The sequence below is a fragment of the Pelodiscus sinensis genome, chromosome 6 (genome assembly GCF_049634645.1).
Source record: "Pelodiscus sinensis isolate JC-2024 chromosome 6, ASM4963464v1, whole genome shotgun sequence".
In the NCBI taxonomy this organism is placed as follows: domain Eukaryota; kingdom Metazoa; phylum Chordata; order Testudines; family Trionychidae; genus Pelodiscus; species Pelodiscus sinensis.
This window is the reverse complement of record NC_134716.1, coordinates 8,855,477-8,883,011: the sequence shown is the minus strand read 5'-3', so window position 1 is coordinate 8,883,011 and position 27,535 is coordinate 8,855,477. Positions and strand designations below refer to the sequence as shown.

General features: G+C 44.5%; 1 protein-coding gene across 13 annotated transcripts in view; it reads right to left on the bottom strand.

Annotated features, from left to right (window-relative positions):
* The window catches only part of PALM2AKAP2 (PALM2 and AKAP2 fusion), a 356,683-nt gene that overhangs the window by 93,502 nt on the left and 235,646 nt on the right, over positions 1-27,535 (bottom strand). The window contains exon 1 of one of the 13 annotated variants that reach the window (XM_025190528.2): positions 175-3,185. The exons of the other annotated variants lie outside the window; for them this stretch is intronic. The gene's annotated coding sequence lies outside the window, so the exon portion shown is untranslated. Of the gene's footprint in view, positions 1-174; positions 3,186-27,535 lie in introns of those variants that run through there. 13 annotated transcript variants of the gene reach the window in all.

Here is a 27,535-nt window from a genome sequence, read left to right as displayed (position 1 = left end):
CCATTCATAGCATGCAGACATGGATGAAAAAGCATTTTTCCCACTAGTAGGGCCAATTTTTTTTCTAAATCTAGTTCCCTCTAATTCCCAATCACAGCTGGATGCAAAAATCTCCGAAAGGAAAAAAACAGCAGCTAGCCTTGCGATCACATACAGATACATCTAACAGATTACCTGGGTTAGTGGGAATCCATATTTCTCCAATATTAAATAATGCGCCACTTTTTAAGTACACTGGTTTTACCTCCAACTCTCAGAGAGTCAAAAGCTTCCATTTCAAAGGAAACCCTACCACCCTTTGATTAGCATTGTTTGAGAAACTCTTCCTGAGCCAGAGAGGAAATGCTCATTTGGTTTCCAAGGAGCACCACCAAGCAAAACACTATCAAAACAAGATAAACTCTACAGCATGAACAAGTTTCTCAGCACGTAACGCCACCACCTAGGAATTTTTCTGAGGAAGTAACCTTCCGCAGTTCTAGCGCGTCTGCGGACTGAGCATTGGAAAACCAGGCTCGGCTGTGCTTTTCACTGGTGGCAAGACACTTTGATTCTTTTAAGGTGCCTTGCGGTTGTGTGCAGGTGCGCTGGGATATTTATGGTGAAGCTCGTTCAATGGTGAGGGAGCACTGGTAGGTATAAGCACTGTGTCAGGGGCTTGGCGCGGCTCTGCCAGTGACAAACCCTGATGGGGTCACTTCGAGTCCAAAAGTCATTCCAAAGGCTCAGTGGCCCACATCCTCCCCTCCAACGTGGGGCCACCCCAGAATGTCACGTGGGAGGAGCGGTGGCCAGGTCAGTAGTGAGATGTGCCAAATCAGTCTCTCCTCCCTATAGCTTCCACCAGCCCTGCACCTGTAGAGATTCAAAGCTTCCTTCCTGGATGTTCTCTCCTAAGGGTTAATCCCCCCCTTCCCACTCGCTCTGTGGCCTTTGCTGGCTCCGCTCACACACAAACCTGTGCCTCTACATCTAACCCAATGCTGGAAGCAGCTCCTCACTATCCAGTTCCAGAGTGAGTGGCCTGGGCTAGGAAAAGTGAGCACCAACATGGAGCTGTCACAAGCTTTGCCTTCCCATATCGTCCTAGGCCCATCTGGGCTACACTACAAGGACTAAGCAACAGCTGCTCTCCTCTTCCCGTATTCCGCTTCCCTGCATCACATACCAATACCCTTGGCACCCCATGCACACAGGTCCAGGTTCAATACTCTTATTGGCTAGTACAACTCCAGGGAAATAAGACGACTCATGGCAGGGCTGAAGATGGTCAATATAATCAATCAACTCTGAGTAAAGCCCTGAGCGGATAGAAATGTTGTATCTGTAAAAATGAGCCATGGATGCAGATTTGCAGGGCTCTCTGACTGAGAACATGGAGAACAGACCACAGGCTTGCAGCGTCTTTTCCTTTCCTCCAGAACTCACTCCCCCCCCCCGTCATGTGTGCCTTGTTTCAATATTAATTTGTCTGACGTGTATTTTGTACACAACGAGGGAACAGCATATCAAGAACATCACGGGGCTTTTGTGTACAGTTAATTAAAAACCTTGTCTATGACATCCGACTCCCGCGGTCAAAGGAGTCACCAGAAAATAAAAATTCTCCTCCTAATTGTGCTGGTGGAGGACTGGAGAGACCAGAGCAACTGGACAGTGGGACCCTCCGCAAGGCTGCCAATGTATATGCCATATCATGCTTTCAGCCAGCAGGCGTCTTCCTGGGAATTAATGCTGCTCTGTGCCTCGCCAAAGAACAGGATGCATGTGGGTTTGGAGGACAGCCAACACAGAGACCGCCACCTCCTTCATGATCTCTCTCCCAGATTTTCACCCTGTCCCCATGGAGAAGGACTTCATGGGCTCAAAAATACTTTGGAAACCCTCCTGGCCCCTTTTTCCATGCCCCCTTCTTTCTTGGAGTTTTGACCTGAGTTTTGTCCCTTCAGATAGGAGGCTGATTGGGCCCAACATAATTAACAGCAATGAGGAAAGATCCAAAATGCAACAAAAGTGGAAGATGAGATAAAGCTCAGAGTTAGACAACAACTCAAAAAAAGGCTAAAGTCATTCAAAACCCGGAAATAGAAAATCCAGACAGGAATCCAATAAAAAGAGTGTATCTTGGATCTCTGGATTTTATTGTTGTCAGAAGTTCATAGTTAACAAGTTTAGGAATTCTAGCCAGCCAGGGACAAGCAATTGTGATTACACAACTCTTAACTGAAATCAGGCAGACGATGGAGAGAAACATCTCTTACTTTATTTTTTCTGGCCAAGCTTATCTTCGTGGGTTTTGTAAATTTCTCAGACAATCACGCTGTGGTTTTCTCGACAGCTGAGAGTAGCATTTCTATTTGACAGGAGAGAAGGAGGCTATGATAGGTCAGCACTTACACTGTTAGCAGACTTTGAATGCACAGAGACTGGTTAGAGTCTAGAATTTTTGCTCAGCTTCCCTTCCCACCACGCTTCTTACAACAACCGACCCACATGCCACCAACAGATGCCAGAATTCCCCCCCTGAAGAACCACAACAAATGAGCAGCACAATCAGATCATACATGGAAGCACTGTAATTGGAATCTGTTGGCATCCTCCCTCTCATTAGTAACGGCTAAGAACAGGGTGAGACAGCAGCTGCAGAAGATAACCAGTTTGGTGCTCTTTGCTTCTTTGCGGACGTGCAACCTTGGGAAGGGGTGCAGAGAAGCTGCACCAAGTAGATCAAAGACATGAAGGGGTAAACAATTCCTGTCACCAGGGCGAGTGGCCCTGCAGATGGGAAGGAGTGACACCACCTGAGACATGGCATCAGGAAGAAATCTCTCTCACTAGGGTTTAGAACCTCCTAGATGCTGAGCTGTAGTATTTTCTAAATCTCTGCAAAGGTGTAGTCAGCATCCCTTCGCAGTTTCCCCTCCCATTGTTGCCTGGTTTCTGAGAGAGGTTGGGCAGGATCATGGCCCTAATATGATGGCTGCTTCCTGTGTATTGGTACTGTGAGCAGGGAGGGATTTCCTATTAAGGATGTTAAGTAGCTTGTATTTCACTAATCGAATAGTTGATGCATTTTTGCATTGACTATTTGATTAGTCAATAGGGCGGTGCTGCTACTTTGAAACGCCACCACCATGGCATTTCAAAGGGGCAGCGCCAAACAGCTGATCCTGGGATCCAGGGGCACTGCCCCTTTGAAACACCACAGCGGCTTTGAAGTACCCCATTCTCTGCCCCCCCCCCCCGCTCCCTCTATCTCACAGAGGCAGCGGGGGGAGGGGGGGAGCAACTAGTTGACTATCCAATAAGCAATGCTTATCGGATAGTCGACTAGTCCTTAACATTCCTATTTCCTATTTGCACTCTCTACTCCAGCACATATGCATCAGGTCAGGCACAATGTGGCACGGAGTGTCTATGGTAGGCTGACTGACTGAATAGAAGCATATACAGTTTGGAGAAAAAGGAGAAAACTTGTACTAACAGATGGTTTATTACATGCACCTAAAATAAAGATCTAGGAAAGGATCCCAGGCTTCTTTCCCTCTGGTGAACGTTTTGGACAAAGTTCAGCCATGCTTGATCAAGCTATGACATTGTCTCGCTTGTTAACACCCTCAGGATGGCCCTTATGGGGGTCCTTTTTTCTTCTCCTCTGGCTGAAAAAGCCAGTCTGTTTTATTTTTATGGATGGAACCCAGCTTGGGTTTTAAAATAAAAGTTCATGCAAAAGGAAAACAATGTATTTGCACCACAAATAAGTTTTGAGATTTCCAACTGCTGGGAGCCATAGAAGTGCTATTAAGTATTTGCTGGCAATAATTGGTACCTTTGCTGGTAATCCCCACAGACTAGGCATAAGGCAGAACTACTCAACTTTGGAAGCCCTGGGGGCCACAATGATACTCACAGAACATACTGAGGGACGCAACTTAAGTGTGGTTGCACGTACATGCAAATAGCTTCTTTCACACTGACGGGCATGAATACAAAGATTAAGGCAAGACTACACAACACACAGGCCCCATTTAAGTCAGTTCTGCTGATATTAATAAAATGAAATATTTACCCCATTTCCACCCCTATGACAGCTGTTTTAATGAGCAATGACAGTCCAGGAATTTAACTACTAAACCGCATAGCAACAGGAGATCATTATATTGACTACTTTTTTGTTTAGGCTCCCACCCGCGGGCCTCATGTTGAGCCCCACGTAAACCCAAACTGCACTGCAGGCTGCAAACAAATGGGCCGCAGGCAGCCCCCGGGCTGCATGTTGAGTAGCCCTGGCATAAAGAGTTCCTCCATCTCAAGAACTGGCCTCCACCAGAGGGACAGTGCACGGAAAGATTGCATTTCAGCTGCCTGGCAGAACCTACTCTGCGAACGCATGGATGGGATTTTCCAACACAAACCCGCACACCTGTCTCTGTTCTCTCATTTTTTCCTCTTCCCTTCTCCCCCAAGTTGGCTGAAGCTCCAGATTTCTTTGGTCCTTCTCCACTGCTGACAGTGAGTTCTGTATTGTCTTGGGGGCAGACATCCTCCCTGCCTGGGGGAATCTGCCACGGGGACCAAGCAGGCCAGCTCGTAGTAGGATCACTGATGGTGGGATTTTTAGCATCTGCCTAACTCTGCTTTCATTGCAATCAACAATAAAAAATCCATTGGCATCCCTGGAAGTTTAATTAGACCAATAATAAAGCATTATTAGAGAATCCCATTCTAAATTCCCACACAGGTTCTCTCTACACTTATAGGTGGGGTGCGAACCCCAGCTTGAATAGACATGCTCACACTAACTCTCATTGGGCTAGCATGCTGAGTGGACCGACACCGGTAACCGGTAAGTGTCAGTTTATCAGTTAAATGGTTAGTTGGTTACACTCTGACATCCCCAATCTTCAGTCTTGCTGAGAGCGTGGGGGGGAGGAATCCACTCGCAAGATACAATCTCAGTGGAGTGTGTATTGAACTTCACAGAAATCCCCCTCCTATCCCTTTACAGAGAGTATGGGATGTAAAATGAAAGGCCCTTCCTCATCTGCACTGGCACATTATCAAACTGTGTCACTGCCTCCAAGTACAAAATCAATGAGAGCAACTGGATTGTACTTTTTTTTAAAAATGTTATTAGACATCCTCGTAGGTTAATTATAAAGCCAGTGTTTTTCAGAACACATGGGCCATTCTTAATGAGAGTCGTCCCACAGACCACTGCTCTGATGCCATACTGTAGCTTTCAGACCTCTATCCCTCCTTGAACTGCAGAGGAACCGTTTAATGTAAATACAAGCAGCTATCTAGCCATAACCAAAGGGATTTTTCCCCCTGTACCTTTTGAAAATAGGAGTGTTGCTTGTTTAAACAGAACATGCGTGTTTGTGAAAAGGGGTGCAGGTGGGGAGGGGAGAATCTTCCTGGAAGGCCAATCGGCTCAATTGAAATGAAGTACTGACAGGAACGTTCTTGCGTAAAAGGAAACGCAGAGGAGAATCCCAAGCATGGAAAAGTCTGACTTGCACAACTGTTTATGGTAAACCCTTATGCATTCTGCTGCTTATTACCAAAAACAGCCCAGGAAAAGGGTGGATCTCAGAGATGCTCATTGCTTCGAAACCATGGAAGGCTACAGACTGAAATGGAGCTAACTCACTAGAAATAGTCTCGTCTGCTTTTCTAACATTTTTTGACTTTTGCACTAGTAAAATTACAAGCCAATTGCCAAATCTAATTAAAGATGCTTATGGTATCATAAAATAGCCTATCTTCTTATGTTTGTTCATGCTGATTTTCCCCAGTGCCCCTTAGCTCTGTTAGCAAAACTGTATTTTCTCTGTCAGTTTTTAATTCTGCCCTTTAATCATGGATCTGTTTGCGCCAAATTTAGATCCGTCTATAAGCAAATTTCATCCCCATTTTCCCTAAATCTCCTACCCCAAACCAGGGACATGGTACTAGGAGGAAAAGCAAAGATCAATGCATGTGTTTCAGACCCATACAAGTGATCTAAGCAAAGCATCAAAATTCTTCTAGTGAATAAGGAGGAAAAGAGATGACCTCACTGTTTTGTCCCAGAAGAGACTCCAACAAAGACAGACTCAAATTGATGCTCTGTAAAATAGTCTCTTGCCTTGAAGATCCTTTCCTCAGCACAAAGCCAATCCAGGCTCTTTTGAAATCACCATGCTTAAGTGTAGTGCTGGTATGTGAGCTACTTTTAGAACCAACTCTATTTACTTTCCAGGTGTATTTTATCTTCTGATCCTTTGGAAGGCTTCTGGGTTTGCTTGTCAGCAGCAACAGACTCTTACAAACTAACAACGAAGTAACTTGCTTTTAATTCACACATTCAATTATTTCAGTGGAAGTCTGTGTATGGACATTTATAATAAATTGCAATAACATTATTTTATAAGTCAGTAAAGCAAGATTTGAGCTGAAACCAAACAGCATAGTCTCCATCTAAATTTAAAGCTCAGAAACACATAACAATAACTGATGAGTGTGAGTTGAAATCTTTTGCTGTGCCAGTTTCTGTACCGATCCACTCTAAGACTAAAACAATAGAAATGTCACTGATTGCAATTTATTCTGATATGGCAACATCCTGGCCTTATTCTACAAAAGTAGTGAGGACAAACATTCACACTGAATGACACCACTTAAAAGGAACATAAGCACTATGATAGGCTACTGCCTAAATTACTGTTTAAAGCTGAATTCTGCAGTACCTCTTGAAGTCACAGAACAATCCTGAAAATTGGCCTGCCAGGTCAGGGATCAGGAGACACTTTGTGGGGAAAATTCGAGGTCAACAGATCAAGTGGTTCCCAAGACACAGCTCAGTAGGAATTAAGAATTGTGTAGTTTCAGAAGGGCGGGGGTTTGCTTTTTGTTTCGTGTGGTGCACGCACACACATTTGTGAAAAACAAAAGGGCGAGGCACAAGAAACTTAAATCCTTATACGCTCTCAGTGAGATCTAGTAGGTTGTACTAAAACAAAGCTAGAAGCATGGCAACATACAAGTTGCAAATGACTAAAGGGGAACACTGAAATGCTGGTATTCCATTAAGAGATTATTTGCATTGTGCTCACATTCCTTATCCAGTTTCAGTACCAGTTTTTCCACCCAACCTAAACAGGGACAAGCAAAATGCTGTTTGAGAAGGATCTGAATATAGAAACACCTACCAGGCTCTTTTCCAGAACATCTATTAGAAAGCATATCACATTGAGCTAATGGGTTACTCTTCCACCCCCGCCTCCACCAAGAAGTTATCAACCACCCCTTTTATAGGCTGGGCAGCTAACGACAGAGGCTCTAAAAACCATTTCTGGCAGAGCCAGGAATAGGCTTCAGGTGTATAGAAGGAAGTGGGAGGAAAATAAACTGCAAAATCACACGCTGAAGTGACTGGAAGACACACTACAGGTTGAATCTCTGTAGTCCAGAATACCCTATCATGGGTGTGGCCAAGTTTCCTGCAGCCTCAAAGTTTGTTTACAGTCACCAGTCCTGGCTCTCAGGGTTCTGTGCTATGATTTAGCTCTTATTTACCCCTAAATGTCTAAGAGCCCAGAGCAGTGGAAGTGCTGGTTGTTGACCTCCTGTGGTTTGGCAAATTCTCTGGTTCAGAACCAGTCAGGCCCAAGAGAGCTGGACTAGAGAGGTTCAATCTGTACCTTGTGTTGCTGCAGGGAGGAATTCGTGTCAGACTAGATGGTTTCAGAAGGGTAGCTAAGTTAGTCTGTAACTGGAAAAAACAACGAATAGTCCAGCAGCACTTTAAGGACTAGCAAAACATGTATATAGATGGTATTAGGAGCTTTCGTGGTCACAGCCCACTTCTTCAGATGGTGTAAGGTTTAGGCCCCTCTAAGCCGCATGGCCACACAGCTGCCAGTTAAAACTCACACACAAGTTCAGGGCTGTGGTGGGGGAGATGCTTCTTCCCAAGCCCCGGACCTGCTGTGGCGCCCTTCCCCCTGGCCCGGCCCTGACACAGCAGGAAGAGGTGCTCCTTTCCCGGCCCCAACATGGATCCGCTGCGGCTGGGGGACAGGTGCTCCCCCTCCAGCCTGGCACCACTGGATCTGCCCCAGCCATGGAACTGGGAGAGAGCTGAGGGTAGTTTTCTCCCCCAGGGGCAGCCTGTACCCTGAACCCCTCATTTCCAACCCTACCAAGATCCTGCAGTCCTAGCCACAGCTCTCGCCCCACACCCCAAACCTCTGCCCCAGTCCTGCACCCTAATCCCCAGCCCACCCTCCCAGTCAGAGTCCTCGCCCCCTCCCCCCATACCCTAACCTCGTGCCCCAGTCCTGAGCCCCATCTTGCACTGCAAAATACCTTGGCTCCACCCCTGCCACACATCCTTCATGTGTGGACTGAATTTTGTTAGGTGCACCAATATGGAGGTGGTGTGTCACCCACCACCTCCATATTGGTGCACTTAAAATTCATTCCACATAAAAAATTAGAGAGAACACTGAAAGGATGTGGACTTAAAAGCACATAGATCCTAAAGATTCAAAAGGGAATCCCAGTCCCAATCTGAAATATATGGAACTAGATGGCGCCCTGACTAGGGATGTGATAGTGTAGACATCTAAACCATTAACCGATGAGTTAAGGCTCACTGGTTAACCTTCACAGTTACATGCAGCCACCACCACATGGTGCTTCTGCCTCTGTATCAGAGGCAGCAGCACAAGGAAGGTAGGGAGGCAGAAGCTGCACATTTACCTGAATACATGCATTGTAACATCCCAAGCTCTGGCTTTGTGTGGTTAATATGAATGACCAGAGAAGGATACCAGGGACTCAGAGCTAGGGAAGGGGTATGAAGCACACAATGTAGTTGGTTTGTGTTAATGACTCCTCCCCAGTATGGTACAGAATTAAAGGGGGAATCTGCCTCCTGATTTTTTTTAAAATTTTCACTGTAAAAGTGCCTTTATATGCTCAAAACTGAACTGTAGTCCTAACAAACAAAAGGCATGATGGGCTGGCCATTGCCCACTGCACAGCCAAGGGCTGAAATGAATAATTAGCTGTGACAGTTGCTTTGCCTCTGGCAGGCTATTCTGCATTCAATGAAAACACAGCAGTTTTCTCGATGAGCTCAAAAAGGCACTTTGCAGCTTTCCCCGTGGCCCTCAGACACAGGTACATGGTGTTCTTTTAAAATATGCGAAAGACAAGAGATCAGAAAGCCACGGAAGGGTTTCTCAGAAGACTCAAGAGTTATATCAAGCTGTTTAGACAACATCCCGCTCTCAATCCCAACCCCCATGTTTGTCCATTTAAACCTACGCTGGAGCTTCACCAAATGGGTAAGAAATCTCAAGAGCTGCAAAGTGTTTTTTTAAAGTTCCAAAGGACTGTGTCATGCCAGCAGAATTCTGCTCCTTCTTTCCTATACAAAAGAAAGAGAAACTGGAACATAGAAAAATGTTCATTAAAATTAAGGGCCAGATTCTCCTGCACACTTAAGGCAAGTCCCCATTATGGACAATGGTGTGTTTTTACCATGCTAGCAAACACGTGGCATAATTCTACTTAGATCAATGTTGGAGATGTAGCCTTGCTCACACAGGCTAACATCTTCTCTGGAAAAAAATGATTATTTTGCTGTAGCTATCTCAGTGCAGACAAGGCAGTGCAATGTTACCCTGATGTAACTAGGGGAGAGCAATCCCAGGTGGGAGAAATAAGAGTGTCCTCTACAGGTTACATCAAGGTATTTACCAAGTGTGCTTTGTCTCCCAGGCCTCTCGCCTCCACATTGCACTGAGCTACTAGAGGCTGTAGAGAAAGTTTCTGTAAAATTTACCTTCTTTCAATATAAGCTTTACCTTCTTTCAATATAAGCTTCAGGTGTAAATTCTCAGCAACTACGTAATAACTTTCAAAATAAGGTTTGGAACAGAAAACCTCTCAGGGCAAACAGTCCATGCCATTAGCTATAAGAAATGTTCCACCTCTGAAAAGTAACAGTCAATACAATGTGTGACAACTTCCTTCCTACTTATGCAAAAAATTAAAGAACCAATTTCAGGCCTTCCTCTTTCAGTTTTCTGGTGCAGATCACTGGTTTGAAGCAAATGTTGGCCTGTTTTCTGAGATAAGAATGGAATAACGGCCAGACTGGGTCAGACCCCAGGTCCTTCTAGTCCAGTGTCCTGTCTTCTGACAGTGGCCAGTGCCAGGTGCCCCAGAGGGAGTGAACAGAACAGGTAATCGTCAAGCGATCCACCTCATGTTGCCCCAGCCTCTGAAACAGAGTCCAGGGACACTATCCCTAACAGCCATTGATGGACCTATCCTCCATGAATTTATCTAGTTCTCTTTTAAATCCTGTTATAGCCTTGGCCTTCACAACATCCTCTGGCTAGAAGTTCCACAGGTTGACTGTGCATTCATCATGTGAAGAAGTACTTTCTTCTGTTCGTTTTGTTTTTGTTTTAAACATCAAGGAAATTCTGCAATTTTACCATGGCTCCAAATGCAACAATTGCAGAATTCCACCAGGACTAAAGCCTGCTATTAATTTTATTTGGCAATCTCTGTACAGGGATGTAAGCAACTAGTTGATTATCTGCTAAGCATAAGCTTATTGGGTAGTCGAGTAGTTATTTGACTAGTCGCTTCACCCCTCCCTTGCTTCCTCTATCAGAAAGAGACAAGAAATGGGAGGGGGCAGGAACCAGTGCTGGGGGGAGCAGGCTTAAAAATCTGTTCCCCCCAGGACCGTCTCCATGGGGGGCAAAGGGGGAGCAGAGGCATCCCTGCTGCTGCGCCTCTCCCTTTGAAATGCATAAGCCAGCTACCCGAGACTGCTTCCACAGCAATCATTTGCAGTGAAAAGGTATTTGCAATGGCTTGTATCCTATTGTACCTTTTGTGTCTTTAGTGTCTGTATGCATCATGGCACAAGGATGATTTGTCTACCTGTGCAGTACACGGACCAATGGAAAGCACCACATACAAATGATTGACTGATGGTGATGATTTGTGCATGTCCCCATTATGTCATGCTGTAAATCAAATGGTCATACTGAGAGCCCCAGGTTTTGTGGGACTGTCCTGATTGGACCATCAATTCTCCCTCCCCGAAGTGGTCCTGTCCCTTGGGGCTGGTCGGGCTGCTCTTGACTACAGGCATTGCCATCTGGAGGGCCACTTTTGTCTGGTCACACCAACACTCACTCACATTTGGTTTGGCCAGCCACCACCACAACAGGGGGGCTGCCCTTTGCCAGAGGCACGCTGCGATCCCATGTGGCAGGGTCAGGTTGCAAGGCCTGCAGCAGGGAGCTGAACCTGGCTCGCAGGCAGGAACTGCACGAGCTGCTGACACTGGGCGAATGGCATGTCGGGCTTGCTCTGCAACTCCCACCCAGTAAGGCACAAGCTTGCTGAGTGTCCAATCGCAGGCAGAACCAAATATCCTTGTCCCTAACCCGCCCCTTCTCCGAGTCCCTACCCCCTCCCTCCATCCCCCCCTCCCTCTGTCACTCACTCTCTGCCACCCTCTCCCTTTCACTGGGCTGGCACAAGGACAGGAGCAGTGGGGGGAGAGCTCTGGGAGGCAGTCTGGGGCTCAGGGCTGGACAGGGGCAGGAGGGAGTAAGAGGTGCAGGCTCCAGGCAGGCTACCTCAGGCAGCTTCCAGAAGCAACCGGCCTGTTTCACCCCCCTCTCCCCCCCGCGCAGTGCATAAGAGCCAGTGGGACATGCTGGTTGCTTCCAGAAGCTGAGCGGATCTTGCCTTAGACTTGCTGTGTCACGCACCGGACTTTTAGCAGCCTATTAAAATCTCCCAGGTTACAGGTTAGTTTCAGTAGCCACTGGGAGATTGGTCCTGATTCCGGGAGACCTCCTGGCCAGTCCGGGAGCGTTGGCAAGCCCCCAAGTTGGCTGCATGGACTCCTTCCAACACCAGAGCAGGTTCTGCCCCGCTTTTACCACTGGCAATGTTGGAGGGTGTGCACCGTGAGAATCATTTGGGTCCCCTCCTATGTTAGGCTAAGCAGGAACCAGCATAAGTCAGTTTTGAATAGCTCTTCCCCCTGCCCATATCACTTCCTCTCCACTATGCATGGCCTGACTGAGCCTCACCTACCACAGAGTCTGTTACGGATTAGGCAGATTAAACTAGGAACAGCTCTTACTGCAGATGGCATTTAACAAAGGCAAACATGTGAGAGACTCAAGACCCCCTTTTAAACTGATCCACTCCAGTCAAAGTCGACTCATGTGGAAACACGCTTCCTCTGGTCTATGAAGAACAGGTGTCATATTCATTAAAAAATATCTCAAAGGCAAAAGGGCCATTAAACTCCCTGCATAAACCCAAGAGTTTGCTCAGGCTCATAAATCCCTTTTATATAAAATAAATACATAAATAAAGCAGGCTAGCGACGCCCTGCCTTAGGAAAGATTTTCATCACTTCCTTTTTTTCCAGTAGCACGGAAAAGGAAACTTTGAGGAATTTAATGGGTTTTATAATTCAGAAGTGTAAATCTAGTGTAATAATCAAATCATAAATCCCGGGGTGGCTGGTGAATAGCTAAGGAAATGTGTTCCGCCTGAAGAGTCCAAATTCATTCCTTATTTCAAAACAAAAGATTTATCATCTTCAAGGTCAGTTTAATGACAAATTACTTTTCCCCGTGCTCCATTCCAAAAATGCTTGCTCCTAACCATTTTTTTTTAATATAGAAGAAAAAAAACTCTTCTTCCAGGCACGTGTTTTACATATACAGTACACTTCAGAAAATCTTCATAGGCAGAAGGAATCATTAAAAGGTCTGATCCAAAGTCCATTACACTCAATGGAGACCAATCCACTAATTTCAGTGGGCTTTTGAAATGGGCCCTCCTATAGGGAGCTTCACAGGTAAAGATCTCAAGTTACTGGGAGTTGCTCACATAGAACTTGGTCCAAAGCTTTCAAGAGTGATACTATCCAACTGCAGAGAACACACACAAAACTTTAAGGCGTAATTTAAGTCGCATAATTTGTGTATCCAGAAGTGCAAAGGGCCCTGCAAGCCGCCACAGACCACTCTCTTAAGAGGAGCATGTGAATTAATAAGAGGAATCGATATGGTCAAATGATACACGGCTGGGTTTGTGAACGCAGACAAAAGTCATGGCTGCTGGGCAGAAAAGGAAGATGCACTATTTTAAAATTTGTCACGGTTTCATTTTTGAGTCGGTTGCATCTTTCCCCTTTGCTTGTTCTTAAAGCCAAGGTTCATGAGGAGAGGTCAGGCAGTTATTCACTATAATTAAATGGAAGTGAATGGTAGCAGCACTATTCAACCTAACAGCCTGGGCTCCAGGACCTAAAAATGTATGAAGTCAAAATGCATATAATAGAGACTGATCCTGAACCCTTCCTTCCCCTGTAAAAAAATTCATGATAAATGGTTCCAGTGTTGGCCTATGTCACTTCAAATATCAATATATAAAACCAAGCCTGGCCAATGGATGTTTTGTTGTTCTGAACACTGGGTTATGAATCTGTCCAGTGCTTATTTACCTGAAGCACCAAACATCAGAAGAGATGAGCAGTACAGATAAATAATTCCGGCTCTAGCACAAAACGAAAAATTGTACTTAAAAAAAAAAAAGTATCTAGAATTTGTCATGAGTTTTCTGAATCCTAATAAAACCCTTTTAAAAAAAATCCACAGCATTTATTTTTAACAGGACGATAAATGGCACATCACAAAGACTATCTTCACTTTTTGGCCAGTATGAAAAACATTGTCTGAGGATAACAAAGACACAGCAATAATTTGTTCTTGCAGCTTTTATCTTGCATTCTTCTCCCCATAAGAAAATATTTTTATTTTTTCTCTAACAGGATGAAATTGTGATTGTTTATGCCTTTCTAAAAGACCTTTTATGTGTACTGGTGCTGAACAATGTAAGTGCTACACAGCGCTACAACCCACACAACAATAAACCGATAAACAGCTATTAAAATGTATTAGGTAAAATCCTGCCCCCCTGGAGTCATTGGGCGTGTTGCCATTGACTTCAATGCAGACAGAATTACACCCAGTGTTTCTATTGGGATGTCAAAAATGTTAAGAGAGTCACCAACACAGAGATCACACAGAAAGGGAACAGCTGGGGGCCAAATTGCTTTGCAGCCACTGGCCGATTTTGACCCTGGAACGATGAAGGTGCTCTTCGCACACGTGCAACTTGGAAAAAAAAGGCCACTATTTTTTTCTTCAGAATAAAAAATAGCTTGATTTTACAAGAGCCTGTCAAATATCCAGTACCCTGTCCTCCAGTCAGCCTGATTGCAACAGACTTGCCCAAGGGGTTAGCCAGCAGCATACAGTCTGCTCCTCCAAGATGGAGATTTCTCCAGTGCACGCGTGGCTAATACAGGGCGGCTGACAGACTTTGCCCGGCCCTGGGCAAGGCTGGGGAGGAGGGGCGGCTTGGGGGCCCCCAGCAGCAGCAGGCTCTCAGGCAGAAGTGGTGAAGCTAGTGAGCTAGCGCCTCTCATTCAGCCCTCCAGTGTCCCTACGCGTGCGCTATCCAGGGCTCTCTGGCTGCTGCCGTTTCCCTTGTAGTAATGCCGGTAGCCCGGAGCCCTTTTAATTCATTGGCTCCTGGGGCAGCTGCCCTCTTTGTCGCCTCCTATTGGCAGGCTGGGGCTTACACCAGGGGTGTGAAATTCATTTAGAAAATAACCACGTTGCTGCTAAAAACCCTCGTGGTTACGCGCGGCAGGGCTCTGCGGTGTAAAGCTTATTTAAGCAGTATAAAGCATTCGTAGATAGTATATTTAAGCAGTATAAAGCAGAGCCTGCAGCAGCGCCTCCCTGGGAGCAGGATCGCCAGCCTCCACAGTCCCCACTCCTGGGAGGCTTCGCTGTGGCTCTGCAGCTGGCTCCTCGGGAGTGGGCCAGGAGAAGCTGTTGGCCCCACTACAGACAATGGCTGTTCCTGCCGACTGGCCCAAGCAGCCCCTACTTGGTGGGCCCTGTGGGGCTGGAAGCAGCCCCTACTGGTTAACCAAAATTGGTCAGCATTATCCATGTGGGGTGAGGCTTACCAGTTGAACTTTCACATCCCTGACCTGTGCCGTAAGTTGGTCTTGAAATCCCACTTTCCAAGCTTCTGGTCCTATAGTCCTTACTCTGATAAAAGTGCTCACGGGTATAAGGACTGTACGATTGTAACCAGCACTTGTAACCACCACTAGGGATGTTAAATTTCGATTAACTAATTGAATAGTCGATGGAATTTCCACTAACTATTTAGTCAGTCAGTAAGAACTTCCTCATTCCGCCTTTGAAATGCACAAGAGCCCCCGCTGAGGACTCTTGTACATTTCAAAGCAGAAGTGCCCATGGGCCAGCTCCACCCCCCACGTGCCAGTTTTGAAATGTACAAGAGTCCCCAGTGGGGGCTCTTGTACATTTTGAAGTTGGCCGCTGCTGTGCCCCTGCCCCCTCCCACGGAGCTGGACCTGGACTTGGGGGGAATCAGCTTTTAAGCCCGCTCCCTCCAGCACCCCTTCTTCATCCTCCCCCCTTGCTGCCTCTTTGTGATAGAGGTAGCAAGGGGAGGGAAGCAACTAGTCAACTAGTGCGTCAATTATCCGATAAACTCTTGCTTATCAGATAGTTGACTCATCAATTACAGCCGCTCCCCGAGTTGCAAACGGTTATAACTCGACCGTTTGTACTTACGACCAAAGCTCCCATGGAGCGGTTGTAAAGGTGGTCCCCGAGTTACGAACATGACCTGCGCTTAAGAACAGCGCGGTCGCATGTAACTCAATGGGGTCCAAGTTACGAACGGATTGAGTTACGGCCAAGTGTTTGGTCCGTAACTCGGAGAGAGGCTGTAGTTGCTTACGTCCCTAACCATCATGGGGCGGATTTGAGACCAGGACTTCTAGAGCTTAGTATAGGAGCCTCTACAACTTCAGCTAGGCTGTAGAGCTCCCCTGTTCTTATCTCTCGCTGTAAGTGATCTAAGTGCCACTCCACAGAACAGCGAACCCATTATAGGTATGTGGGTTACACAATCAGACCTCATACTACACCCATTTTAGTCTAATGCTGAAAAGTCTTCCAAGCACTCATTTCCCTCAGTACAAGAGATGCCATTAGTTTTAGGTATCAGAGGGGTAGCCGTGTTAGTCTGAATCTGCAAAAGCGACGAGGAGTCCTGTGGCACCTTATAGACTAACTGAAGTGTAGGAGCATAAGCTTTCGTGGGCAAAGACCCATTTCGTCAGATGCATCTGACGAAATGGGTCTTTGCCCACGAAAGCTTATGCTCCTACACTTCAGTTAGTCTATAAGGTGCCACAGGACTCCTCGTCTTTAGTTTTAGGGTCTTGCCTGCATATTCCCATTTGGTAAATTTGTTTTTCAAACAGCAAAACGGGCAGGTTTTTAAGAGGAAGATCATTGATTATCATTATGCCTCTCAATCTACAGTCTCTCTCTCAGCTTTGTTACTGCAAAAGCCTCTTGTTGGCATGAGGGTAATTTTCATTGAGAGCAGGATACTACCTCTGGGATTCATATTGCCCACGCTTTGATTAAAAAGAAACCTCATTAGAATTCTTCAGTGCCACAAGTGAATCAAATTAATTAAAATGATAGAAGATGGAGGACAAAATTATTTTCAAAAGGAAACAACTGTGCCTAAAAATCGCATCATTAAATCGTTCAGTTTTAAATATATAAACAGATAACTAGGACTTGGAACACTTTTGTCAATGTTATCTATCCCATGCTAGGTCTTTTCTAAGATATTCAGTGAGACAAACCCCTTTCGCCATTACACCCAAAAAAGCTCACTAAAGTTAATGGATGTAACAGAGAGCAGAATTGGTCCATAAAGTCTTCCTCGAGCTAATATGAGTTCACCCTTGCCAATGTTCAGGATACCACTGTTAAGTGCTCACTTATTTTCCGAAAAGCTTCAGCTCGTTATTGGAACAATTCAATTTAGAGAGAGATAAATCTAATGATTAGCAAAATATTTATGGTCAGGAGGCGCATGGGGTATGAAGCTCCATGTATAGGACACTCCGCTGGCAGCAGTGGGTAGGGTATGCATAGCGACGTGTGGCAGTGTAAGGCACACAGCATCCATGCTGGGGTGTGTAGCTACATGGGTCTGTGAAAGGCTCTAGCAGACAGTGGATTTCCTGGCAGCAGGGAAAAACTTTGGCAGGGGGAGCTGGCAGCCTTTGCCCCATTACTGGAGGTTTTCACGATGATGGGGAAAGGATCCATCTACGGCAGAGTCTCTACTGCCCTCCCACTTTCGCCAGTCTTGTCTTGCTGAGGGGGAAGGCTTCGACAGCAGAATCAACGGGGAAGCGTAGCTTGGACAAGCGGGAAGCTACAAGGGATACGAACTTGCATACATACCTCACCCCTTTGGTGTGTATTTACTCGCCCACACCTCAGCAACTACACTGTTAGTGATACTTAAGCACAGGAGGCTATGCTCTGCAGGTACGTATGCTACTCACTGGCTAGGCTGGGCAGATTGAGTGGCTTAATTAGAAATATAGGAGACACGACTGGGAAAAGAACTTGGGTTATTTTCTTGGTACTTGTGATGCTGCTGGTACAGACACATTTCTAGTAATATCCTCAAGAAAGAAAACAAGATTCTTTATTATACCAAATATAATAAAGCTGAATTGCAAGAAACCGCAGGCTAAATTCTGTTCTTAGTCGCACCAGTGAAAATTCGGAGTAATTCCACTGAAGTCAACACAGTTTAGACCACTGAAACAGAGAGCAGAACCTGAACTCTTTGGTTACATCGACCTTGCAAAAACCTCCTCCCCCTACCTCCCAGCACCAAATTTCAGAGCCCAGGTCAGCTGACTTAGGCTGAAGGGCTCAAAATTGCAAAGTCGACCTTATGACTTGGGCTAGAGCTTTGACTCCGAGCCCCTCCCCCCCCCTTCATTGCATCTCAGAGCTCAAACCTTTACACTGCAGTTTTACAGCCCTGCCACCTGAGCACAATCAGCTGATCCAAGCTAGCTGTTGGTCTTTTACTGCAGAGTAGACATAGCTTTAGTTTTAAAGCCTTCACTGTCTGTCTATGTTTTGTTTCCCACCATCAAGATATCAAGGTTTGACCTATTCATTGCTGTTGAACTCAGAGGGTGAGGTGAATGTCAGCAGAAGATTAAATATAAATTGTCAATGGATGTGATAGCTAAAAAGTTCAGGTGCTTAATACTGAAGATAAAAATAAGCTGGAAAGAGGGACCCAAGATATGGCCATGGTAATGGCCAAATACTGCCCTTGGTTACTGCCATGATCTCATTGGGACTGAACAGCTTGGCACTTAAGCACGACTACACCATGCAGTGAGTATGTCAGAGACAGAGAGAGAGCTTTTTGGAAGTTGCACAGGAGTCATTTTTAAACTGTTCTTGATACAGGGCGTGACTGTACCTAGCCTTGTGCATGTGTGGGGGAAAGGGAAGAGTTCTCTCCCAATGAGCAGGTGACAGTGCTGGGTGGGGAAAGTTGGCATTGCGCCCAGCCAGCCCCAACCACCACACTAGCCTCCTGAAAAGCAACAGGCAGAACTACAGTCCTGAAGCTTCTCTGCCATGGAGCGGGGCTGGCAAAAGAAGACATGCTTATCGCTGCACCAGCAGGTGCTTTGTCGAAGGGAGAATTCTGGCTGCATGCAACTCCTCCCTCCTCCCCCAAAGCATGGCTCCTGCTTCCTTTCCTCCAGCCTAATGGCGGGCCATATAGCTAAAAAGCCACCATTGAGCTGTTTCAAGAGGAACCCCTAAACCATTTATTTTGACTAGAAGAGGATGTTTGGAATGGGAAGAGAGTGCTCACGTCACAGCATTCTTGCTGGAGAGCTGGCTCAGAAACTTTGGCAGCCCTGTCTTGCTGTGAGCTGGCTCCAGGCATTTCTGACCTCTAGCAATGTCTCAGTTACACTGCCAAGACCCACTCAAAGCATGCTTTTCCTTACTGAAGCCTTATCTTTCACTGCCTTACTGATGATCTGTACACTCGTGCATTGGTGTGTAAAAAATAACTCAAGATGAACAAATGTTGCACACTCAGAATGATTTGAAATGCCTTGGGAAAATAGTGGGGGGGAATCAGGTAGTGCTGGAGTCTAAGCATCCTATCTAGGATTCTCCATATTCACCCTTGCAATAGGATTATGATAGGATTTGTACCAAGTATGCTTTGCAAAGTATCATTTTAAAAAGTCTTGATCTGTTGAGTTTTAATGTCCTGTATGACCTACGAGGGAAGGCTGAAAGAACGGGGCTTGTTTAGTTTGGAAAAGAGAAGACTGAGAGGGGTCATGATAGAGGTTTTCAAGTATCTATAAGGAGGAGGGAGAAAAATTGTCCTCCTTGACTTCTGATGATAGGACAAGCAGCAATGGGCTTAAATTGCAGCAAGGGAGGTTTAGGTTGGACATTAGGAAAAACTTCCTGTCAGGGTGCTTAAACACTGGAATAAATTGCCTAGGGAGGCTGTGGAATCTCCATCATTGGAGATATTTAAGAGCAGATTAGATAAATATCTGTCAGGGATGATCTAGGGATGGTGCTTGGTCCTGCCATGAGAGCAAAGGACTGGACTTGACCTCTTGAGGTCCCTTCCAGTTCTACTGTTCTATGATATTATCAAGTATTGGTATACGAGCTGCTGAAATCTGTTGTGAGGTTCCAAGAGAGGCAGGCCAGACAGATGCTGACGGCCAATCAGACAGAATCCACTACCGCAGAGACTTCTGAGAGGAGGCACATACACAATAGGGGGGAGGGAACCCAACCTAAGTGACAGCAAACATCTTTCTAGCAGATGGAAGAAGGTGTAAAAAGAGAGACCATGACATCATCACTTGGCTTCTTCCCCAATCCCTGCCCCTAGACAAAGATTTTGATCTAAGGAGACTGGTCCCAAGCTGGGAAGGTGTCAGCACATTGAAGAATTGTAAGTTGCCTCTACCACCTTTCAGGGTGAGTGACTGATTCAAATCTTGCTTAGTCTGTTGAAGTCAGAATTTAGATTGTGAATTTACTTTACTTCTTAGATAACCAACCCTGATCTCTATGCCTGCTACTTATAATTTAAAATCAACCTTTCTGCAATTAATATAGCTGTTTTCTATTTCACCTATTTCTAACTCCTTTCTTTCTGAGGGCTATAATCCCTGTGAAAAAGCATCGTTTGAGCGGGAAGTAATTAATCATGGTCTATTAACGTTTGCCAGCAAACAGATTTAAAGTCCTAAGTACAGGTTGATCCTCTCTAGTCCGGCATCTTCAGGACCTGACCGGTGCCAAATCAGAGATTTTGACAGACCACAGGAGGTCAATATTATGTAGCAGCATTACCAACACTCCCATTGTTGACTGGGCTCTTAGAAGACATTTAGAGGTATATTAGAGCTAAATAACAGCACAAAAAACTGAGCCAGGACTGGTGGCTGTAAATAAACTTTACAGGACCACAGGAAACTTGGCCACCCCGATGATAAGTGGGCATCCAGCTAACCAGTGCTTTTTTTGTGATGGTACTGCCCAGTACGCAGTACCGGCACCTTCAGTCAGAGCTCAACAACTTTTCCCCTGTAGTACCTGCACTTTTTGTTTGTTTTAAACACACACACACACACACACACACACACACACACACAAAGCACTGCAGCTAACTAACATCATGCTGGACCATAGAGTGCCTCACTACAGAGGTTCAACTTGTACGACAAGAGAAATATGTTGCCACTGATGTAGGGTTTACAGAACGTATGTGGTCACTGGTCTCTGTCAGGACGGGATGAGGATGAAAAGCTAAGGCTACCGTTCTAACAACACATGCTTGCCACTACTGTATAGTCAGTGGTCTCAAACTCAGCCCATGGCTCATCCCCAGCTGGAGCAGTTGCACGATCTGACCCAGGAGTCATGGAGGGCCGGGTAGATTAAGTGTTCTCCAACAGGTCTGTGTGTATTGCCTTTTCAGATATCTGATGTATCCATTAATTCTTTCCCATAGAGACTGTCCATTTGGCCAATATACCTGGCAATGGGGCATGGCTAGCATTTGATGGCACATTAGTGGATGTGCAGTTAAGTGAGACTCTGATTTGGTGGCTGATGTGGTTGGGCCCCGTGATGAAATCTCTGGTGTAGATGTGTGGGCAGAGTTGGCACCGGGGCTGATTGCAGGGGTGGGTTCCTGGATGATTATGATGGAGGTGTGTTGTGTGGTTATTGGAATCTTTAATCTACCTGGACACTCATTAATGGATCTCCAAGTCACCATTTTATTTCAGGCTAATTCCACAAGCCAAATACAGAGAAGGATTGGAACTTAACTTCATTTACAAGTTTAATTCTTATGCAAATGGTATGAATAAGGACATCATCTGGCTGGCACGCCATCTGCCATCTTCCACATCCTATGACTTAAGAACCATTAGCACCTCCATTGGTTGGTTAGTAAGTTATCAGCTTCTTGGAACTATTTAGTCTTTAAGGTACTACTAGACTATTTTTTGTTTTTTTAAGTTTTTCCTACCCCTCTGAAGCTTATCTACTCACTGTCTCTCTTTCGTCTTCCTCCTCTCCTTTTTTGTTCTCCTTTTCTTTCTCCCCCTCCCTCTACCTGCCCCCCCCCCCCCCCCCCCGGCTCTCCCTTATTTATTCTTGGATCTGGACTACTTACACTCCTGTCATCTGAAGAAGTGGGCTATGCCCACAAAAGCAAATTATACCATCTACATGTTTTGTTAGTATTTAAGGTGCTACTAGTCTATTGTTTTTAATGTTAATATTTGCTTTTGGTCATTTCCTCATCTATTATACAGGAAAACTGAAATGTGGCCTCTGTTTTTCACTGAGGTTCTAATTTGAAAGGGTTTTACAGCTGGATTTGTTCAGAGACAAGGAGGTTAGGTGCTTTGACAAGGTCACATAATTAATGGCTCACCCTAGAGTTTCTTAGATCACTTTTGAGCAACTTGTATTTTCAAAGCTGAAGAGTACTGAATGAGAAATCACATGCAGACAAATTTTCAAACAGGGAAAAAAAAAAAAAAAAAGGACACGTTGGGGAAAGAACCTGGAAGGACAAATTGCCCTCAGAGGAACAGGACGTGAAATGGAAAACAGGACCACCAATCTCAGTATGGCAATAAAAAAAAAAAGTTAAGTTACTGTTTCAGTGGTACCTCACTCTGGTCAAGTGAAATACACACGTACACACAGACTGAATAGGGATGGTCTAGCATAAGCTAAAATGCAGAATAAATATGAGATTTGGCGGAAAGTGTCCATTTCCAAAACAGACAGGATTCAACTCTCACTACCATGGCAGTTTTGTGATTAACGACTCCAGGGTCAGGCCCGTTAAACTAATATTCAAGGTAGGATACAACCTACATTGCTTCCTTACAGAACTGTTTTGGCTACATATGCCAAGGTCCTTTTCTCAAACTTTCTGATTTACATCTGGGCTGTTAATAAATTTAAAAAAAAATCCTGAAGTACAGCTGTTAAAACCACAAAGTTACAATAAAATGTGAACATGCCACATCATTCCTTACTTATTTCATATTCAGTGTCAGAGTAATATTCAAAGACCCTGGCTAAAGATTCTGGGTAGTCTTTTCTGTGAAATGCCACCACACATTCTTATTAGGTTTGCTGGCAAAATATATCCACTTTATGGGGTTTTTTTTATTGATGCCTATTTTGTATTCACTAATCCCCCAATTCAGCACCCACATGGAATTTAACAGGTTTGCCAGTAGGTAGTTTTAATGCATTAAGAACACTAAAGGGTCATAACACTAAACACCCCACAACACCTTCTCCTGGTTTGACATTGTTAGTGTCACCCGCTCAGTTCTTGATCCACTCCCACTCTCTGATCTAGGTTGCTGGTGATTTGGAAAGCAAAAATTACTTCAAATGGGATTTCAGAATAGGCAGCCTCCCTCTAATCAACTAGCTAATTTTAGGTTCAGGTCTTACAATAGGAATGCCATGCCTAACCACAAGCCAACAAAACAGTTGTGTGTGTGTGTGTTTTACACACAGAAAAGCTTGATCTAAATCCCATTACAGTCCATGGAAAGACTAATTGGCTTCAAAGGGCTTTGCCCATAGACTCTGGATTGTGACTATTACCTAGCAAGAGACAGCTATAAGATATTTTTAGAATTGGGCATACCACACATACTGATTGCTGTGCAATGCACAGGAAGTTCTCCTTTAGTAAGAAACTGGTTTTAAGCCAAAAATAAATGTAAATTGTTACTACTCTATAAAAGCCTACAAAATGCTGCCATTTTGGCTAGTCAAATGTCCTGAATAAATATTGCTGTTTGATAAAGGATTACTCTGAATGCAGAAAAAAATACATAAGGCAGCTTTAGTCTGGGGAAAGGTGAACGCAAACCAAGTAGTCTGAATACTGTTGATGTTATACTTTATTTTTATGCTTGAGGGCAAAACCAACTTCTAACTAAGGGGCTAGGAGGAAACACTTCTGCAGACAGGTTATCCTGTTACTGCCTACCATACCTTCCTCACAGCCATCTGGTGCTGGCCACTGTCCAAGATATTGAACTCAATAGACCTCAGTTCTGATCCAACATGTGCCCCTATGCAAAATGTACCTGAATTGGTATCACTTGTAAAAATCAGCATAAACATCAGTGTATTTAGTCACAAGAAATAGATTTTAGAATACAATTATTAAAAGCATTGCATTGACTTGAACAGAGTCAGTCTACATTCCACACATTGTATACAAATACCTCGTGAACCATTTTCCTAATATGCCAAATTCTTTTAAAATGTCTGCAGCCAAACACTGTTGTCTATTGGGAGTTATCGAATACTATTTATGTGTCTCAAGATCACCTGCCTGTACTAATTTAAAATCTTCTTAAATCACTACTGTTCAATGCATGGAGATCTGCAATACATATATGTTTGAAAATCATCTCTTGATAAATGTAACCATGTTACTGCTCTGTAACAGCTTAATGCAACGAACTCCAATTCTGTTCTGATTAACTGTGCATTTGGTGCCTTATCCAAAGCCCACTAAAGTTGGGTAAATTTTTCCACTAACTCCAGTGGGGTTTGGATCAGGTCCATGAAATACTTTTAAATCATTTATCCTCACATTCTTCAGTCCAGGCCAAGTTGGTAGTTCATCACAGCTGCACTGAAGTATACGGCAGTCTCACCATTCCTCCACCCGGGCAAGTGAGGTTACACAGTTCCGACTGGTAATTAAAAAAATACAAAACAATTCCTTCCTGCCATCTCACTCTCAGACTGTGGGAGAGTTTCTCTGCACATTTCCCCAGTGTGGTTTCCTTTCCACCCCCCTCGCAAAACCTCAGTTTATCATGATTTTAGAATGAAGGCACTAAAGGCCAGACACACAATTAATTCTACAACTGGGAAAACTATTGACATTTGCTCCACTTAGAAATGTGTGATTTCAACATCACAAAAAAGCGGGAAACATCATTGTTATTAAGAGTAACAACAAGTTATCCAAAAGGTATACACTTATAATTAAAGGGCTGATTGTTCTGATATGTCTAGAGATTATAAGAATGAATCAAAGACAACTGACTGAAATTAAGAGACTACCTGAAGGATTTCTTGCCTTCCTGTTTCATTTCATTTTTTCTCTCCTCATCACCCTTCCTACGAGAGCTGTTCCTATAGCTAGAATCAAGCCAACGGCGGTATTCTGAGAATAAACCAAACTAAATTTCAAAGAAACACACAGGATTACTGATCCCAAACATAAACCTAGAAGACAATTGTAAGATTTATTGTCTACAAAATCATAATTATGTAAAATATTTTGAAAAGGAATTATACTGAGATCTGTCCAGCATACAGAGACAGTGTACTCAGGCTGGGACAAGCCACTCCAGGTATCCATGCCCACCTTTCCCTTTCCATCCACTGTCTGTGTTTATTTAGACTGTGCGGCTTGTGGCGGCCGAGATTGCCTCTTACTGCGTGCTTTTGGACAGTGCAGAGTGTGGGTCTTGGTTGGATAAATCTAGGTGCTAACATAACACGATGAGCCACATATACCGTCTTTGGTTTTTCATTTGAACAATAACAGGAAGACAGTTGATGGCATCAGGAACATAAGTTACAAAAGTTTAATTAAGAAACAGCAGGACAGGACACTTTGGCCCTGATCCTGCAGCAGCACATGCATGTGACACGTCCCTTGGGAACGAAAGGAAACAGTACAGAAGGCAGCCAGATGGAGCCTGAGGGACTGCTCATGAGATGGACATTTAGCACAAGCGCAAGTCTCTCTGAGTCAGGCCATTTCAAACAAATCCACCAACAAAAACCATTTATGAAAGAGGCACATCTGAAATCTGGTTTCAGACATCCTGCCCAACAAAAAAACGGATCCAACTCCCACCCAAGTCAACAGCGGCCATTCTATTGAGTCAATGGGAGTTGAACTGCACCTGTAATTAAATTCCTCCTGTTAGATGTGAGGCACCAGTACTGTTTTCTCTGGTTAAAAGTTTGGGGGTTTTTTAAGTAAAAAGGCGAAACTAGAAACTATTGCCACAAACAAAACAACAGGTTTTATTTGTATTGCTGGAGAGCAAACATGAGAATCAATAACAGGTCGCTTGAGTACTTTCCCAGCCAAAACTCACAATTTCTATTGGAACAATTATCAAATTGCTTCACGAGTAGCTCCATAAAACCGTAAAAATTACAACTGAACTATGAAATAAGGAGGTGAAAGCTTTGAATTTGCAGAAACATGTGCTTCTTGGATTAATCCAATTGAACTGATTTTTTTTTTAAATGTATTGACTGGATCAAGTCCAGCATTTCTGAAAACCTTTTAGGTTTGTCATTTTAGGAGCTTTAACGGAAAGCACAAAACAATATCCTGAGGAAAACTTGAGACCCTGCTATTTTTTCCTCATCTTTAACAATATTGAATTACAGTTTAGCAATGGCAAGGGTGGAGGAGGAAATTCCTCTATTTTCATCCCAACCTTCTACCCCACACCCCTACCAAATTTAAATATATATATATAAAGCTGACTTTTGTACAATGATTTTGTCATTAACTGTTTGCAAGAAACATCTTACATTGTTTTTCTTCTGAGTAATGAGTTTGAGCCCAGCAGGTCAATTTAATTTTATGGCAGAAAAAAAGCCATGTGTGTATAAAAAGAAAGAGAAGAACAACATGCACAAAAGTTGAGCTAAGAACATAGAACTCTCATTGATCCCAGTGAAAAGGACACACACAGATCAAAGAATTACACTATCTAGCCCTAAAAGTGAGAAGAAAAAAAAGCCATGTAATCAAATAATGTTACCTATAGTCATCAGTAGAAAGGCAGCTATTTCACAGTTATGAGTAGGAGCTACAAAATTCACTGTCCATATTAGTCAATTTCATGGTGATAGGCTTTTAAGAACCACAAACTTCATGATTTCAGCTATTTACGTTGGCAGTTTCGCAGTGTTGTAACTGCAGGGATCCTGACCCAAAAAGGAGTGGGGAGAGGAGCGTTGCAAGATTATTACACTAGTGTTGCAGTACTGCTAACCCTTACTTCTGCACTGCTGCATGGCGCCAATGGGCCACATTATGACGTAAATGTTGAAGAGCATGATGAAGTGAGAAAAGCCATCCAGGATTCTTCCTTGGAAACTTGTGTGTTTTCATTGGCAAATAGATACCCACGTGACATCAAAGGACATAGCTGTTTCCCAGCAGCACTGTTGAATGCAACCTAGACACAAATGGAAAGGAGTGGAGATGTCTGTGGGTGGACACAGTTCTTTGTGTACTTTGTACTGAGAAACTGCAGAAGATTCTCTCACTTTTAGATGCTATAGTTCTCTTGAATATGAATCTTAGTACAGGCAGTCCCCGGGTTACGTACAAGATAGGGACTGTAGGTTTGTTAAGTTGAATTTGTATGTAAGTCGGAACTGGTACATATTGTAGGGGAAACTCTAGCCAAACACTTCTCCAGAGCTCAGTTTTATTCTCCCACACCTCACTTCCCTCAGTCCTTTATTCTCAAGCTGAGGTGTCTGCTGAGAAAAGCCGCTCCGCATCTCCCTGGTCTGCTGGGGGGGGAGGGGCAGCAGACCAGGGAGATGCGGAGAGGCTTTTCTCGCCACGGAGGACGCGGGCGGCGGGACCGCAGCGCGTCTCGGCGGTCTGCTGGGGGGGGGGGGGTGCAGCTAGTGCGGGGTTGCCTCACCCCGTTTATAAGTAGGGATCCGATGTAAGTCGGATCCATGTAACCCGGGGACTGCCTGTACTAGCTTCCTCTGAACCCAGGTCAGGGTACCACTCCTTGTTTATGAGTGGGAATTTGGGTTTGAGGACAGCATCAGGCCTTACAAGGCATCACATTTTTGTAATTGCATACTTTGGATGAGCTTTATTCCTTTAA